Below are 19,040 nucleotides of genomic sequence, written 5' to 3' on the forward strand. Positions count from 1 at the left end.
AGAAAACAAAACACTAGCTGTGGATGCTGGTTGTTATTTGCGGAATTTGGCAAGGTATTATGAGAAAGAGCTGCACTGAGGAAAGAAGTGTCTGGCTTATATGCAAAAATAAAAGAGAACAGAAAGATTTCAGATATTTGCAGCAATGAGGAGTGAAAAAGCCAACTGCTTCTAGACCCCAAATAGGACAAGTCAGAATTTTTAACGGCTTTGAGTCATAAAACCCAGTAAAACTTCACAGAGGAATCAAGTGACTCCAGGCTATGATTATAGTAAGGATGTATCCTTCTTGATATGGTTTGGCTGTGTCCCCACCCAAATCTCATCTTGAATTCCCACGTGATGTGGGAGGGACCCAGTGAGAGGTAATTGAATTACGAGGGCAGGTCTTTCTTGCACTGTTCTCGTGATTGTGAATGAGTTGCACGAGATCTGATGGTTTCATAAGGGGGAAACTCATTTGGCTTGGCTCTCCTTCTCTCTTTGCCTGCTGACATTCGTGTAAGATGTCACTTGTTCCTCCTTGCTTTCCACCGTGATTAAGAGGCTTCCCCAGCCAAGTGGAACTGTAAGTCCAATTAAACCTCTTTCTTTTGTAAGTTGCCCAGTCTCAGGTATGTCTTTATCAGCAGCATGAAAATGACTTGTACACTTCTCAAAGGTTGTTCTAGATACATTCAGGTAGATGCCTGTATTAATAGTGTGGTTTAAAGTGGGGAAGCAAAGAAACTGATAAAGAAATGAGGGGAGGGTGTGGTTGCTTAGCACATAGTACTGAATGAAACCAAAGAAATCAGAAGTCTTCCAAGTTTTAAAGGGAATTATGAATTGCTAAAGAAGCTAATATTAAGCAAACAAACTGTTCAAGATACAGAACTTTGGCTTCAAGTTGCAGGAGTAAGAAGAGAGCAGAGGCCGGGTGCAGTGGTTCACACCTGTAATCCCAGCACTTTGAGAGGCTGAGGTGGGTGGATCACCTGAGATCAGGAGTTCAAGACCAGCCTGGCCAACATAGTGAAACCTCATCTCTACTAAAAATACAAAAATTAGCTGTGCATGGTGGTAGGTTTCTGTAATCCCAGCTACTCGGGAGGCTGAGGTAGGAGAATCACTGGAACCCGGGAGGCGGAGGTTGCAGTGAGCCAAGATAGTGCCGCTGCACTCCAGCCTGGGTGACAAGAATGAAACTCCTTTTCAAAAAAAAAAGAGAGAGCAGAAAAAGCTGTGTAGCTCCCAAAGAGGACCATTGCCTCTATACCCACTTCTCATATGGTCAAGGAGGATAAGAGAAAAGTAAGTCTAACAGAGAGAGGACCAAGGACCACAGAGTGCAAGGCTAGAGTAGCCTTTTCCAACCAGGTTCCTTTCCAGGGGAGAATTAAGCCCAAAGCATATCTTGTAAGCAACCAAATTAACTTTTCTCCCTATCTGTCTAGGATGGTTCTAGCTGTATACCAACCTTGGGAGAATTGGAAATAGTCACTGGGATCATTTCTGCTTTATTTTCTCATGGAACCCCCATTAATAAAGGATTCCAGAGAGTTTCTTCTAGAAAACCCAACCTGTTTCTAATTAGAAAATTCCTCCACTTCCAAGACAGGAAACTTCAGGATTTCAACCTTGACATGCACCAGGAATGGCTATGTGGAAAGTCAACACTTTTGAATTATACTGATGGGTTTGAAAATTAAGTCAACATTTTTTAGGATAATTTAAAAGGTCTTTCAAAATACGCATCTCTTTTAATCCTGCAATTCCACTTTTAGGATTTCATCTCAATAAAATAAGTTTGTGTATTTGCAAAGAAATTCACTGAAATGTTAGTCATGGAGCAAGTTTCTTATGTGTAGATTTGGGTATGCAAGAAATATCAACATACTTTATAAGTTTAAATCAAACTAAATATAACAGCCTCCGTACACAATCCTATCAGGAAGGTGACAAATCAGTCTTGGTCCTTTTTGAAACCTCCTCTCTCTTCCTGGGGTCTCTGGTGGGCACTGATGGTTTCCTTGTCCAAGCTGGCATGGTCTCTTGGAGGCAATGGCACCTTGCCTTCTCTGCCTTGCTTGGAGACAGGAATATTTGCCAACACCAAGAGCCTACTGCCCAAGGTCAGCCCTCCGCAGCTGTTCCTGGTGAGGTCCTGCCACCCCCGGGGGTCCTGTCGGGCCCAGAGTCACATCCTTCCACTCTCTCTGCTTCCTTTGATGACTCCAAAACTCCTCTTTCAGACAAAGCCCCTTTGCACTTGCTCTTGCATAATCCCCTCAATAAACTGAGACTTACTCAAACAAAAGCCAGGAAGAATGTCTTCATGTCCCTGCAGCAAAGAAAGTGTTAAAAGGAAGGAAAGTCAAAATGGGGGAGAATGGAACTCAAAGACCTCTTTTCCTTTCATATCCTTCCACAGAGACAAAAATAAAATACAAAATCGTCTTTGTAAATTGTTCTGCACTTTTATAAGAGCGAAGCTATCAGCAATAAACTAAATTATTTGCAATGTGAGGGTTTTAAATTCATTACAGATTATCCAATGTAAGGCATACTATGCAGCTGTAGAGCATACAACTCTACACACACACACACACACACACAGACACACACAGAAAAGCACTTGCCAACTGATGTGGAGGGGCAACACCCACCCTTTGCCCCTGATTGGAGCCTCCTCTCTCTCCTTGGGGTCTCTGGTCCAAGGAATCCAAGAAGCTTATATTGAGGCCAATCTGATGGGCACTCATGGCTTCCTTCTCCAAGCCAGCATGGTCTTGGAAGCAATGAACCTTGCCTTCTTTGCCTTGCTTGTGGACAGGGATGTTTGCCAACAGTAAGAACCTACTGCCCAAGGTCAGCCCTCAGCAGCTATTCCCAGTGAGGTCAGGAACTAAACATAATGTAGACTATGTAATAACAGGAAAACAACAGAAAAAAGGTAGGAAAGGTGAGAAACAGACGACAAGAAGTATTTAAATATGTTGCCACTTTTATAAACCCAAAGTTTATAGAATAGAAGGAAAACTGTAGTGTGCCTATATACACATCTATAAGCCTATGCATACATGTATAAGATATGAAAAGACACACTGCACAGCACTACACCACATGGTGGAATTACATATTTTTTTCTTTTCACTTTCATCTATGTAATGAAATTTTATAATGACATATTTTATTTTCATGATCAGGTTTGTATACAGAACCCAGAACCCACTTCCTCCCACTGCCACCCGCTCCCTGCCTCTGTCCTGCTTAGCTTAGGGCTCTGGCAGCTGCTAACTCAGACTTTGGAAAAGCAGAGCCCAAGTCATGTGAATTATAATTGAAAACATTCTTCAAGGGCTTTAAAAGCACTGTTGGTTGTTCATATCGTGCTGAGGATGGGCCTGAGTCTGGGCTTCACAGGGACCCAAGGGAAGGCAGGGAGGGAGCAATGTTCCTGTCAGATCTAGAGGACCAGGGAAGGAAAGGAAGGGAAAAGACTGAGAAGCAGAGAGGAGGGGGAGGTGGGCAGCAGGAGGAAGAAGGAGGGAGCAGGCACTTCCTGTCTTTTTTAAAGAGGAAGCAAAATATTAGGTTGTTGCAAAAGCAATTGCTGTTGCATCAACTTAATATATGGAAAAGGCACAGGCTTGGATCCTTGCCTGTTGAATGTAAATAATGCCTGATTCATGATGTGGTGGTAAGTATTTTACAAGAGTGTAATTTTGGAGTCTAGTATTTACCCTGCCCTAAAATTCATCTTACTGTGCATGAACCTGTGGTTACCAAAGTAGCATCAATGAATCCTTATGGCCAAACTAAATTAAAGGTTTCTGAAGTATGGTCTAAGAAAATGAATGCTGCGAAGGAGCCCTGGGGCCAACATGGGCTTGCTGCTGACGAGCCCTGGGGCTTCGGGTAAGACTCAGCCTCCTGGCACCACTGTTCTTCCCTGAAATGAGAAGCCAAGGCCAGGCTGGACCAGGGATTGTCAGGGCCAGCTGTAGGAACCCATGTTCCAAAACCTCCAGAGACCCCCACGGGACCTCGTGTGTGTGAGTGTGTGTGTGTGTGTGTGTGTTTGTGTCTACAGTTGAAACATGGTTTGCAAACTATGGCACTTGATGACTTTTGCATTCCCTTTCTCAACTGTCATTTGGTGGTTTTTTAAATTGATATAGAAGCAAGGAGTGATTCAGTACCAATGCTGGAAGAACACCTAAGGCAAGACAGCAGCACAGCACAGGTTCCTGTCCCAGGTCAGCCTCAGCCGCTCCACTAATTATCTGTCTCCTTAGACAGATAATTTTGGGTGTTAAACATGGATTCATAAGAAGGAAGAGAGAAATAAACAAAGAGAAAGGGAGATTGAGAAGGACCGAGAAGAGAGCAGAAGGGAGGGAGAAGGGAGAGCGCCTGTGATCTTTGGTATTGACAGAATATGGGCTGGTGGTATTATGACTTCCACGGGCCCTGGGTGCTTTTGACTTCATGGGCTTCTTCCTCCATAAAGCAATATTAAATATTCTATTTTATAAGTGCACTGATATAAAGAAAAATATACTCCAGCTCTGATTATATTCATTTTCTTTCTGCTAATTTTAGAAGAAATTAAGGCACTTCCAGGGGCTCCTAAAAGTACAGAGAGCCCTGGGCATTGGGCCTGCTGTGCTTGGTGGGGAAGTCGGCCCTGAGTACCCCCTGTCTTGGCTCCTTATCCACCTTCAGCTCATTCTGGGATGGACTTGTCCCTATCCTGACCCCAAGCTTGAGGCAAATGTCTTAAAAGAGGGATCTAGTTTTAAAATGCCCAAAAGACAGAAAGTTAAACACAATGTTCTGCAGGAATTTCTGTGGATCTCTGGGAGAAAATGATCCTAAAAATGATAAATACATTTGAATTAACAAACTCTCTCCCTCCTCTTCCCCTCTAAATCCCTTCACAACTGTGAAGAAAAAAGTAGACAAATAAATAAATAACAGTTTGGAAGAAATTAACAGATCATTATGGTATGATTTTACTCGGTTTCTGCAAAGTGCAGTTGGCATTCTTTCTAGTGTAACAGGCAATTACGTCCACAGTGGAGACAAGAGGCAGAGGCTCATTATAAAAATAAACCTGTGACCGGAGCACCAAAAGGGAAGAGGCAGGGCTGCATATCATCACAGTTGGGGCTTTTTTAAAATAACTTGAGCTCAGTCCAAGTGTCTAACACACAAAGTGAGCCAGAGGCCTCAGAAGGCCCCCATTTGAGGACAGGAGTTGACTATGGGAGATCAAAGTAAAAAGGAGAAATGCAACAGGAGAAAGACAAAGAAAGAGAGGCAAAGGGGCTGTCGGGTTCCCTGCCATGCTGAATGTCAGGGTGAAATAGGGAACTCAGGCACCATATTTGCACAGTACCACCAAAGAAGAGAGTATGAACAATCTTTTGAAGACAGTTGGCACTGGGTGGGTGGACAGCTTCCATGCTTGTGTTTGGGAGGCAGAACACTGCCAAAGAGGTGAAGGGCATTGGCTTGGCAGGGCCCTTGGACAGGCAGGCTTTCAACATTATCACGAGGTTGCTGGGTGACCTTGGTTCACCTCTGCTCACTGAGCCTCTGTTTCTTCATCTGTAAAATGGGGATAATTCCATTACCTGCCTCTCAGGGTTGTGAAGATTAAATGAGAGCACGCATATGCACTACCCGGTTTAGAATAGGAATTCACTAAGAGGTTGCCATCATTATCATCATTCATAATATTATTATCATCGGTATTTACAGACATAGCCAGCTCTAGCGGGGGTACTATGGAGAAGTGGTATGGCAGAGACTTAACTTTTGGTGCTGAGGGCCCTCACTTACAAAGGTGTATTTAAGATTTGGGGGACTGGAGAATAGGACTGGGGAGGAGGCATTAATGTTTATTAATTGTGCTCTTGCTCTCTCTCTCTCTCTCACACACACACACACTCTTAAACTACTTCACACAAGTTCCTCATTGCTTGCTGCAGTGAGGTCAGGAGATGAAGCCTCACGTATTAATAACATATTTCTGGATATCACCAGCAAGTGCCAGCTCTCTCTGTCCTCTAAACCTATCAAACTATAGCAAGATCCAATGCTTTCTGCACTGACAGCTTGACACCCTCTGAATCCCACACACTTCCCTCATTCCCTAAAGTCTTCTAGCCACCTCTGAGCTCTCCAAGTAAGAGAGTCTATGACGCCAAAGAGTAAAGAAAGAAAACAAAGACCTGGCTCCACTGAGGGGAGAGGCACAGGACTGGGTAGGATAAGGGATGCTAGAAACAATTCCCAGGACCCCTGCTGACCCAGCCCAGGGCTGACCCAACCCAGGGGCAGCCCATCCCCAAAAGGAAGCCCTGAAAAATAAGGTGCTGCTGGCCTCCCTCCTTCCTGATCTCCTTCTATCCCCACTTTCCTTTTTTGTTTTTTGTTTGTTTGTTTGTTTTTTAGACAGAGTTTTGCTCTTTTGCCCAGGCCGGAGTGAAGTGGCGTGATCTCGGCTCACAGAAACCTTTGCCCCTTGGGTTCAAGTGAGTCTCCTGCCTCAGTCTCCCAAGTAGCTGGGATTATAGGCACCCACCACCACGCCCAGCTAATTTTTGTATTTTTGGTAGAGACAGGGTTTCGCCATGTTGGCCAGGCTGGTCTCAAACTCCACCCGCCTCGGCCTCCCAAAGTGGTAGGATTACAGGCGGGAGCCACCGCGCCCAGCCTCTGTCCCAACTTTCACTGAGTCTCTGCCATCACATCAGACTTGTCTCCTAACTGCTGAGCTATGAGTGTTCATGAAAGTTTCTAACTGTATGTTTAACTTTTTCTGAGAAAAAAAAAAAGAGCAAATTCTTATTTCCTTTTTCTAAAGTTAACCAACTTTTTACTTTTCCCTTCATCACCTGTCCAGCTCTAGCCCTGAATCCTGTATTTCTACATGCTATTCATTGTGAGGCTCACACTAAAATCAACAGCCAGAACTGACTACATGCTTACTATGTGCTAGGCGACGTGCTATGCATTTTATATGCATTATCTTTATTATCTCATTTACATATGTTGGAAGCAAAACTCAGAGAGGTTAAGTTACTTATGCGAAGCCACACAGAAGAAATTAAGCAGAACTCAAAGCTGTCTGATTCCAGTGTTCATGCTTGGAACACTAACTACCCTCTACTAGTTCATTAGAGGCAACTGGGTAAAAGTGGAACTAGGTGTGCCTGTGATAAAGCCTGTGATTAAGTAGTTAAAATGAGGATGGATATCGGTAAGCCAAACTTACACATAAGGTTTACCACACTACAGCCTCTGAGAACTGGACAAGTAACAGGCTAGAACTGACACCTGGTGAAGGTGGAAGAGGGTTGGCAGGCTTAACTCTGAGTTTAGCTTGATGAAGCAGGAACAGGATAAAGTCTTGAGTCTGAAAGTAAACAAATTCTCAGCTACATAAAGTCTATGGCATTGAATAAAGGTCAGTGGTTTGAATAAAACCCAAGATATGGATAAAACTTTGAGAATAATCAGAATAATCCAGTAAACAGTTCTGGGGAAAGCACCTGAAGTGAGAAGTAGCCCAGGTGTACAGTAAGTCTGGGGTCCACATGAAGCCCAGAATGTGTCTGAAGCCCAGAGACTGGTGAGAATAAATAAAACCTAAACACTAATGGTGTCCAGGGCTCAGGTGCTGGCTGAAGTATAGGCTCCACTAGGAATCTGCTCTTCTCTGTGAGGCACTGCTGAAGAGTATTCCTAAAGGACCACGGTCCCTACCAACCAGGAGTTTCCACTGTCCCGCTTTCCTTTCCTGTGGGTGGCACTGCCTTAGGCTAAATTCTCTTCTCTCCTAGAGGCATGAACAAACACTCAGTTCCTTTGACACTTTCCCAGAATGGGACAAGAGCACCCAGTCCATATGCTTGAGGCCACCCATCCTTCCACTTTCTCCCAAGATTCCAACCAGTCCCAAAGAAGTTTTTCTTTTATCTTCTTCTGGGGCGTAACTGGAAGGAGCCCTTGCCTCAGTGTCCCTGACTTTCAGCCTTTATATAGGAGGACGAAGCTGACCCCAGGTCTCCCAGCTCCATGAGCTTGCAGTTTCCTCCAGGGTCTTGACTCAAACCTCTAACGATGCAGCCTTCTGGAGGGAGGGCCTCCCTTTGCCCAGCATCTGAAAGTAATCAGACAGGGCTTCCCCTAGGTATCTCAGGACAGACAAGCAGCTCTCCTGGCCAGACTGGATTAATACAGTCCCTGAATGGCTTCAGTCTTCTGGGCTCCACTGGAAGTCAGAGCCTGGGCTCTGGGCCCTGGCTCTACCTCACAGGTCAGGATCTCATCCTCTGTCCTGTTTTCCATCTCTACCACCAGGGAGTTCCAGGAGATGAGCATGGCCCAAGCTGCTTCACAGACCGCCAGGGGCCCAAGGAGTTCCCAGGATCTAAGTGAGTTCTGCTACTAACAGTTTTTTGTATTGGTTTTTACTGCCTGCAATTTCATTCGAAGAAAGATCTCCACTGTGTTAAAGGGTTTGCGAACCACTGGGCCATATGGTCACTCAAGTCCCTTCCAGCTGTGGCCTCCCATCATTCTATGACAAGTCCCTTCAATCAGTCATTCCCAGCACCAGGTGTGGGGGGCCCTGCTGGAGCAGGCCGACTCGTATTGATTTTCTTCTGGCCCCCAGCCAGGAACTGGCTCAGCCTCTGCTCCACGGCACTCCAGGGACCAGCCCCAAGGGAGGCTCTGGTTAGTTCTCTGGCTGATGGACAACAGCTGGCCAGACGCTGGCAGCAATTTCACGGACCTAAAGACTCACTCTCTCGCCTCCTCCATCCAGTAAGATCCTAGTTCTGTCATTGGGCCATGAAGCTTCAGCCAGCTTCCTAATGGCCTTTGGAGCCTCAGGAAGGTTAAAGAAGACAGACCCAGCCAGAGGCTGGGACGGCCAGAAATAGCCACTGTGCCCTTTGGAGGGAGAGGTGAGTCTGGGCCAGCAGGCAGCCTCATGCAGCAGGCACAGCTTCAGGAAACCCTGCCCTATGACCAGCTTCACTCTGCATTGTTCAGCCAGTTTCAGGCTAGAAGCCTGGCTGAGGACAGGAACCCCTGCCAGTGGCCTCTTCCTTGTGGGGAAGCCAGGCCAACACTGAGGATCCCATTGAGCCTGCTCACCTGCTTGGCCTCAATCAGACCCGCATTTAGAATTTGAATCTTGGTTCTCCGACTTATTAGGTAGAAGACCATGAAAAGTTGTTTTGCCTTTCTGAGCTTCAGTTCCCGCATCTATAAAACGGAGGTAATAACATCTATTTAGTTGGGTTGCTTGAGGAGCAAAACCTAATGCCTGCATATAGTACTGGTTTTTTATTATTACAATTGTTTGATGAGATGTGTGCATTTTAGCCCATTTGGGCTACTATAACAAACTCCCATAGACTGGGTGGCTTATTTCTGGGAAATTCAAGATTAAGATACTAGAAGATTTGGTGTCCGGTGAGAGCTCACTCTCTGCTTCATAGAAGGCATCTTTTTGCTGCATCGTCACATGGATGAACGGGCAAACAAGCTCCCCTGGGCCTCTTTTATAAGAGCCCTAATCTCATTCATGAAGGTGGAGCCTTCCCAAAAGCCCCACCTCTTAACACCAGCATAGTGGGGAGTAGCTTTCAGCACATGAATTTTGGGGGATACTAACAGACCCCAGCAGTGTGCATCTGATGCTATTAAAACTGAAAAATCTCTTCCTAAGTGCATTCCTAGGAAGAATCTATAATATAAACATTTATCACAGAGTTCAGATGGCCTCCTCACCAAGCCCGTCTCCAATCCCACCTTTTCTACTTACAAGTTGAATGACCTTCATTGAGTCTCTAAAATAAAGGGGCTCGATTAAGTCAGTAGTTCTCAAACATTAGCACGTGTCAGCTTCAAAACATCAATTTCTGGAGATAGAGCCATTGGCAAATGATTAGGTCATGAGGGTGGAACCCTCATAAAGGAGGCCTAAGGGAACTCATTCATACCATCTGCCATGTGAGAACACAGCAAGAAGTGCCATCTATGAGCCAGAAAGTGAGTCCTCACCAGACACCAAATCTCCCAGCACTTTGATCTTGGACTTCCCAGCTTTCAGAACTGTGAGAAATAAATTTTTGTTGTATCTAAGCTGCCCAGTTTATGGTATTTTATTACAGTAGTCCAGACAGATGAAGTTTAGCATTTTGCAAGCTGGAGACTTAGGATGGGTGGTGGTATGTTTCCAAGGCCTAGAAAGAAAGTCCCTGGTGTAGATTCCAGTCTGGGTCTTCAGACCTGAGAACCAGGAGCTCTGAGAGCTGAAGAAGGTTAATGTCCTGGCTCAGTAGTCAGGCAGGGAATAAATTCAACTTTTCTCTGCCTTTTCGTCCTATTCAGGCCCACAACCAATTGAATGATATCTATTCACATAGAGGAGTCCCATCTGCTTTTTACTCAGTCCACCAATCCAAATGCTAATCTCTTCTGGAAACACCCTCGAGACACACCCAGGAATAATGTGCAATAAACTATCTGGGCATCCCATAGACCAGTCAACTTGTCAGGTAAGGTTAACCAACACTGTGACCTTGAAAAAAATGACTTATCCTCTCACCAGTTTTCTCATTTATAAAATGAGGTAATCACAATACCATACCTTATGTAATTTGACGTGGAAACTGGGGTTCACGTCCTTAATCCCTCACAACAGAACATCCGTTTTGTGCCCAGCCACAAGATGTGGATCATCACTAGCCAAAGCCAGTTACATTCCTCTTTTGTCAGAACCTGTTGCCAGAGTGCGAGTAAGTGTTATGATATAAATTGGTTTTCATCCACAGTTCCTGGCTTTTAACTCCCATCACCCTAGATATAGTTTCTTGTTATAATGTTGAATGTGTTCAGTCTCAGAAAATAGAATCTCCTGCCCTCCTTTCACCTTCCCCAAGGCAAAACTCTCATCTTCCCCCATCTTTCTAATTGTGGGTCTTAAGACCTTCCCCAGGGAGGTCCCCACTCCAAACCCTGGAGTAAGGAATGCTGACATCATGAAGCTTCCATAAAACCCAAGAGGTTTGGGTTCCTAGAGCTTCCGAATCCCATGGAGTTTCCAGGAGAATGGTGCACACAGGGAGGGCATGGGAGCTCCATGACACTTCCCCATAGCTCACCCTATGCATCTCTTCACCTGTATCCTTTGCAACATTCCTTATAATAATCCACTAGACATGTTTACTTGAGTTCTGTGAGCCACTCCAGCAAATTAGTGGTACACAAATGACATGGTTTGGCTGTGTCCCCACCCAAATCTCATCTTGAATTGTAATCCAAATAATCTCTGTGTGTCTTGGGAGGGACCTGGTGGGAGGTAATTGAATCACGGGAGCAGTTTCCCCCATGCTGTTCTTGTGATAGTGAGTTCTCAGGAGATCTGATGGTTTTATAAGCATCTGGCATTTCCCCTGTTGGTACTCATTCTCTCTCCTGCTGCCTTGTGTAGAAGTGCCTTCCACCATGATTGTAAGTTTCCTGAGGCCTCCCCAGGCATGTAGAACTATGAGTTAATTAAACCTCTTTTCTTTGTAAATTACCCAGTCTTGGGTATGTCCTTACAGCAATGTGAGAACAGACTAATACCAAGGTAGTGGAGCACTGCCATAAAGACACCCAAAAATGTGGAAGTGACTTTGGATCTGTGTAACAGGCAGAGGTTGGAACAGTTTGGAGGGCTCAGAAGAAGGCAGAATGATATGGGAAAGTTTGGAACTTCCTAGAGACTTGTTGAACAGTTTTGACCAAAATGCTGATAGTGATATGAACAATGAAGTCCAGGCTGAAGTAGTCTGATATGGAGATAAGGAACTTCTTGGGAAATGGAGCAAATGTAACTCTTGCTATGCTTTAGCAAAGAGACTGGTGACATTTTGCCCCTGCCATAAAGATCTGTGGAACTTTAAACTTGAGAGAGATGATTTAGGATTTCTGGCAGAAGAAATTTCTAAGCAGCAAAGCGTTCAGAGGAAGCAGAACATAAACGTTTGGGAAGTTTGGCTGGGCACGGTGGCTTATGCCTGTAATCCCAGGAGTTTGGGAGGCCAAGGCGGGTGGATCACCTGAGGTCAGGAGTTCAAGACCAGCCTGGCCAACATGGTGAAACCCCATCTCTACAAAAACACAAAAATTAGTCAGGCATGATGGTGCATGCCTACAACCCCAGCTACTTGGAAGGCTGAGGTGGGAGAATTGCTTAAACCCAAGAGGCAGAGGTTGCAGTGAGCTGAGATCATGCCATTGCACTCCAGCCTGGGTGACAGAGTGAGACTCCATCTCAAAAAAAAAAAAAAGTTTGGAAAGTTTGCAGCCTAATGATGTAATAGAAAAGAAATACGCATTTTCTGGGGGAGAAATTCAAGCCTGCTGCAGAAATTTGCATAAGTAACAAGATGCCAAATGTTAATCACCGAGACAATAGGGAAAATGTCTCCAGGACATGTCAGAGACCTTCACAGCAGCCCCTCCCATCAGAGGCCCAGAGGCCTAGAAGGGAAAAATGGTTTATAGGCCCTGCATCCCAGTTGCTTTAGTCCCAGCCATGGCTAAAAGAAGCCAACCTATAGCTCAAGCTGTTGCTTCAGAGGGTACAAGCCCCAAGCCTTGGCAGTTTACATGTGGTGTTGGGCCTGCAGGTGCAAAGAAATCAAGAATTGAGATTTGGGAACCTCTGCCTAGATTTCAGAGGATGTATGGAAGTGCCTGGATGTCCAGGCAGAAGTTTTCTGCAGGGGTGGAGCCCTCATGGAGAACTTCGGCTAGGGCAGTGCAGAAGGGAAATGTGGGGTCAGAGCCCCTACACAGCGTCCGCAGTAGGGCACTGCTGTGAGAAGAGGGCCACCATCCTCCACACCTCATAATGGTAGATCCACAGACAGCTTGCCCTAGGCACCTGAAAAGGCTGCAGACACTCAATGCCAGCCCATGAAGGCAGCCGGGATGGGGGCTGTACCTTGCAAAGCCACAGAGGCAGAGCTGCCCAAGGCCATGGGAGCCCACCTCTTGCATCAGCATGACCTGGATTTAAGACATGGAATCAAAGGAAGTCATTTTGGAACTTTAAGGTTTAATGACTGCCCTATTGTGTTTCAGACTTGCATGGGCCCTTTACCCCTTTGTTTTGGCCAATTTCTCCCATTGGAATGGGTGTATTTACCCAATGCCTATAGCCCTATTGTATCTAGGAAGTAACTAACTTGCTTTCAATTTTACAGGCTCGCAGAAGGGACTTGCCTTGTCTCAGATGAGACTTTGGACTTGGACTTTTGGGTTAATGCTGGAATGAATTAAGACTTTGGGGACTTATGGGGAGGCATGATTGCTTTTGAAATATGAGGACATGAGATTTAGGAGGGTCCAGGGGCAGAATATGATTAGGCTCTGTGTCCTCACCCAAATCTCATCTTGAATTGTAATCCCCATAATCCCCATGTGTCAAGGGTGGAACAGGTGGAGATAATTGAATTATGGAGACTGTTGCACCCATGCTGTTCTCATGATAGCGAATGTGTTCTCATGAGATCTGATGGTTTTATAAGACACTTCCCGCTTCATTTGGCACTTACTCTGTCCTGCCACCCTCTGAAGAAGGTACTTGCTTCTCCTTTGCCTTCTGCCATGATTGTAAATTTTCTGAGGCCTCCCTAGCCATGCTGAACTGTGAGTTAATTAAACTTATTTCTTTTATAAATTACCCAGTCTTGGGCAGTTCTTTATAGCAGCATGAGAATGGACTAATACACAAAGAGAGGGTCTTGGGAACCCCAGGTTGAAGTTGATGGGTCAGAAGTTCTGGAGACCTGCACTTGTGACTGGTGTCAGGTGAGCAGGGGACAGTCTTGGGGACTGAGCCCTCAAGCTCTGGGATCTGATATTATGTCCAGGTAGATAGTGTTGGAATTGAATTGGAGGATACCCAGCTGGTGCCCACTATTTGATGTGTGAGAGGAAAAACCCTGCACCTTTGGACACAGAAGTCCTCTTCTGTGTTGACGATTGTTGTGGTTGTGTGAGAGCAGGAGAAAAACATGGTTTAAGAGAGTTTTTCCCACACAAGTGGGAAGGGCATGTGACATGATTCTATAAAGGGAAGTATGCCAGGGCCTTCCAGGAAAGATGTTCATCCCTAATCAATGGTGAGAACTTCTCAAAAGGAAAGTGCTTTTCTCTTGGTCCTTCCCCAACTTCTCTCCTGCTCAGATTACTGTCCTGTGGAAATATAATACTGGAGCTTCTGCAACCACCTTGCAACCATGAGGCCACTAACCACGGACCAAAGATAGCAGAATGGAAAGACCAAAAGGATTAAGGTCCTTCAAGGTGCCTTTGAGCCACTGAGCCACTCCTGGGACCATCAACTTCCAGAGTCTTGTTAATAAGATGCCACATTGGTGGACACTTACTATAGTTATTTTATAACCAGATGGGCTGTTGTAACAGATGATATATGTGAAGTGCATTTTAGCACAATGCCTGGGGCATAATATATACTCAGTAAATGTTAGCTCTGGACAATTATAAAAACCCCAATCTTTTCCTGTAGGTAGCACCTTCTTTGATTATCAGTGAAATCTCTGAGTCAAGGAAGCACCATTTGAGAGTGACTGTGTATTCACTAAGTGACCACTCTCTACTATTTCTGCCCATGAGGACATTATATGAAGTGCATGCACAGTCCTTGTCTGTAAGGATGTTACAAGCTGATGAGGGAGAACAAACTTACAATTAGAAAAAAGAAGATTCCTAAAAATCATAATGTGCAGCAAGCACTAAGAGAAGTGGTGTAGATATTTTTAATTTTCAATTTACAATTAAAAGAAATATGAGTAAGTAGTTTAAAAACTTTAACACTACAGAAGGGTATAAAATGGAAAATATGAATCTTTCTCTGCTACCCCTTTTTGCCAAAGGTCACAACTGTTTACAATGTTTTATATATCTTAGGAAAAACATTATGCGTGTACCAAGATTTAAAACACACACACACACACAGTGTATATAACAGTTTTATTGAGATATAATTCACATATACAATTCACTGATTTAAGACGTACAATTAAAAAGATATTCACAGAGTTGTGCAACCTATGTCACAATCAATTTTAGAACATTTTCATCACCCTAAAAAGAAACTCCATAAGAAGTCACTCTTCATTTCCCCCCCTCCCCTCCTCAGCCCCTGGAAATCACAAATCTGCTTTCTGTCTCTATGGATTTGCCTATGGTTGGTATCCTATAACATGTAGCCTTTTGTGTCTGGCTTATTTCACTTAACATGGTTTTGGGGTTCATGCATGTATGTATGTATCTGTATTTCATTCCTTTTTATTTCCAAATAATATTCCAGAGTGCAGATATACCACATTTTATTTATCCATTCATCAGTTGATGAACATTTGAGTTGTTTCCACTTTGGACTATTATGAATAATGTTGCTATGAACATTCAAACACAGCTTTTTTAAAAAAGTTACAGAAAGGGATTCATCCTGTTTTCCTTCACAGTTCATTTTTCACTGAAACATCCATTTCAGAGATGTTTACACATTAGCACATACAAATTGCAGGGTAGAAAAATAAATGCATTGTGAATTTTATAGATGCAATGAGCAGAAGGAATTTGTTTGTGTGGGGAGAAGCCACCTTTTATTTTCAACTAGGCAAATGTACAGCAAAAAGGAAACCTAAGAAGAGATGACTTGCAAGCAACCAGAAAACGTATAAATAAGGTTAAGTGCTATTATCACTTACTTTGGCAAATACAGTAGCATCTCTTGATACTCTTTGCCTCATTTCTTACAACAAGCCCTGTCAGCACTGGGGAATCTGCTCAGCTCCCATGCCATAGCCAGACATGCCCACACACCACCGTCAGAGCAAGCAGTCCTCCCCACCTCCACCTCACATCTCTCTCTTCCCAGCCCAGCCCTGCATCCCTCTTCCTAGTCTCAACAGATGGAATGTAAGCCCCTCATGTGCCCAAATCTTGAATATCTCCTATTTTCATAAGGAATGAGTCCCAGTAGGTACCCTGGAGTGGTTGTCTTTTAACCACAGGAGCAGTTTCTGTTGCTGAGAACCGTGAAAGGAGGGAGAGTTGGTTTTTTGTTGTTGTTTGTTTGCTTGGTTGGTTTTTTTTTTGAGTCGGAGTCTCGCTCTGTTGCCCAGGCTGGAGTGCAGTGGCATGATCTTGGCTCACTGCAAGCTCCACCTCCCGGGTTTACGCCATTCTCCTGCCTCAGCCTCCCGAGTAGCTGGGACTACAGGCGCCTGCCACCACGCCCAGCTAAATTTTTAGTAGAGACAGGGTTTCACCGTGTTAGCCAGGATGGTCTTGATCTCCTGACGTCTTGATCCGCCCGCCTCAGCCTTCCAAAGTGCTGGGATTACAGGCATGAGCCACCGTGCCTGGCCAGGAGGGGGAGATTTTATGGGAAAGTAAGGGTGATGTTCCTCATTTTTTCCCTTTGTGACTGTTATTAAGGTAACTGGGACCATAGCCTAATATCTGAACTGCTCGCCCACCCTCAGGGAAAACCAGTGCACAATAATGCAGGATCTTCTCATTTCCACACTTTAACACCCCGTCATTGTTTTCTCCCCCTAATTCAGAATTGGTTGCTATATTTGTAATTATTCATTACTGAAATATTCCACCTGGCGACAAAATCAGACTGGCAGCAAAGTGAGGCTGATTATACAAAAACCCATCTGTCCTCATTAATCTGGGTAATGATGTGCAGAAGCCCAGCCGGGTACCCTGGAAGTCAGTGCTGAGGTCCTCGTGCAGGTGATACAGGCAGTGACATGACTGTGCAGTTTCTCTCTTTGATCTACAGGAGCCACTTCAGAGGTGATGACAGCCCAAGGTCTAAACACAGACGTGGAGACAAATCATTAACTGGTGTCAGAGAGGACCGGACGAGTTTTCCACAATATTCAAGTTTTGACCTATAATGCACTGGGGACTTAGTTAATTACTCCTTTTCCCCTGTTCCACCACTGCCACCCATTATCCTATCCTACACTTGAAAAAATAGTCTTTTTTAAAAATTTGGCTTTAGAACATTCGTGGATATTTGTAATTAAGAAATACAGATTCACAGTCTGAAAACTTTATCATCATCCTCACTGACCAGCTCAGATCCAGAATCTGAATCCTGACATTGTCCCAGGAACTGACAAGTTTGGGATTTGGCTGACATGCACATCTGCCATACGCTTATTTGCTGAGAGACCCTTCTTCTCAATAGCAAAGAGGTTGCCCACACATCCCACCTACACCACTTGATCTGATGCCCTGCCCAATACTAACCTACACTTGGTATAATGAGGTGCAAATCCAAGTGACTTCAGAGGGAGCAGCTATTTGTCTAAAATAAGGATTCATCCTAATCTGTAATTACCTGACAACCTGCTGGATCCTTCACTTGAATGCCCCATGGGGCCATCAACTCTACCTGCCTGAAACTGGATTCATTCTTTCTTCTTACAAATAAAGTTCTCCCTCTCAGAACCCCTGTGTCCACTGGATCAGCTTCCAAGCACTGGCAGTCATTCAGCTGCTTCTGTTTCTACATCAGTGGCTACCAAGTTCAGCCATTCATTACTGCCCATCAATTTAGTGCTGTTGCTTCTTAATAGGTGTCCAGTTACCAGTCTCCCCAACCTCTAATAAAACAAAAAAGAAATAAGATATTAATATTGGAAAGGAGGAGACAACGTCATATGATATGACTGTTTAGCCTAAGTCCAAGACAAGGCAACAGAGAAGCTATTGCTGTGGTTTGAGTGTTTGTTGCCTCCAAAACTCATGTTGAAATTTAATTGCCAATGTAACAGTTTGGGGAGGTAGGGCCTTTAAGAGGTGATCAGGCCATGAAAGCTCCACTCTTGTGCGTGGGTTTAATGTCTTAATGAAAGAGCTTTCCAGAGTGGCCTCTCTCTTTTTGCCCTTCTGCCTTTTGACACAGGATGATGCAGCAAAAATCCTCTCACATGTTGCTAGCACCTTAATGGTGGACTTCCGAGTCTCCAGAATTGTGAGCCAACACTTTTCTGTGTATATATTTCCCAGTCTACAGTATTCTGTTGGAGTGTCATGAAACAGATAAAGACAGCTATTAAACTACTAAGCAAGTTCAGTAATACATCAGACATATGACAGTCAAAACAATTTTTATCTGTCCAATATACAAGGAATAATTAAATAGAAACTATAACAAAAAATATTGCCTCCTCAAAAGCAATAGAAATGTAAATATACCTAGAAATAACATTAAACTAGAAGAATGCAAGACACATGAAAATTACAAATCTTTACTGAAGAAACAAATGATTATGACATGTCCTTGTCTAGAAAGAACTTATTATAAAGATGACAATTTATCTCCAAAATTAATCCATAAATTGAATTCAATCCCAATTAAAACCACCACAGAATTTATCACAGAATTTGACGGCTGTTTGACAATTCTGAGTCTATAGAAATCTAAAATTCATAGTGAAGAAAAAATACACTAATAATGAAGAATATTTTAAAAATTAAGAACAATTTGGCAGAACTAACACTATTAGAATTCAAAACATATTGCAAAATTATAGTAATGTGTGTCTTTTCTTGTCAGAAGAAAAAAAAAGAGATCAGTGGAGCAAAATTATTAATCCAGAAATGCAGCTATATAGGAACTTAGTTTATGATATTTCATAGAGAAAGAGGGGGTGTGATGGTTAATATTGAGTGTCAAATCGATTGTATTAAAGGATGCAAAGTATTGTTCCTTGGTGTGTCTGTGAGGATGTTGCCAAAGGAGATTAACATTTGAGTCAGTGGACTGGGAAAGGCAAATCCACCCTCAATCTGGGTGGGCACAATCTAATCAGCTGCCAGCATGGCCAGAATAAAAGCAGGCAGAAGAATATGGAAGGACTAGACTGGCTGAGTCTTCCAGCCTCCATCTTTCTCCCGTGTTGGATGCTTCCTGT

At 44.0% G+C, this 19,040-nt stretch overlaps 1 long non-coding RNA gene across 1 annotated transcript; it reads left to right on the forward strand.

The window, feature by feature from the left end:
* The first annotated feature begins 492 nt into the window (after positions 1-492).
* Positions 493-17,514, forward strand: LOC134738242 (uncharacterized). The gene is made up of 4 exons (XR_010123844.1): positions 493-568; positions 8,359-8,432; positions 10,405-10,571; positions 16,895-17,514. It is a non-coding gene; the product is annotated as an uncharacterized LOC134738242 (long non-coding RNA).
* Positions 17,515-19,040: the final 1,526 nt, after the last annotated feature.

Source organism: Pongo pygmaeus, chromosome 16 (assembly GCF_028885625.2).
Source record: "Pongo pygmaeus isolate AG05252 chromosome 16, NHGRI_mPonPyg2-v2.0_pri, whole genome shotgun sequence".
NCBI lineage: Eukaryota > Metazoa > Chordata > Mammalia > Primates > Hominidae > Pongo > Pongo pygmaeus.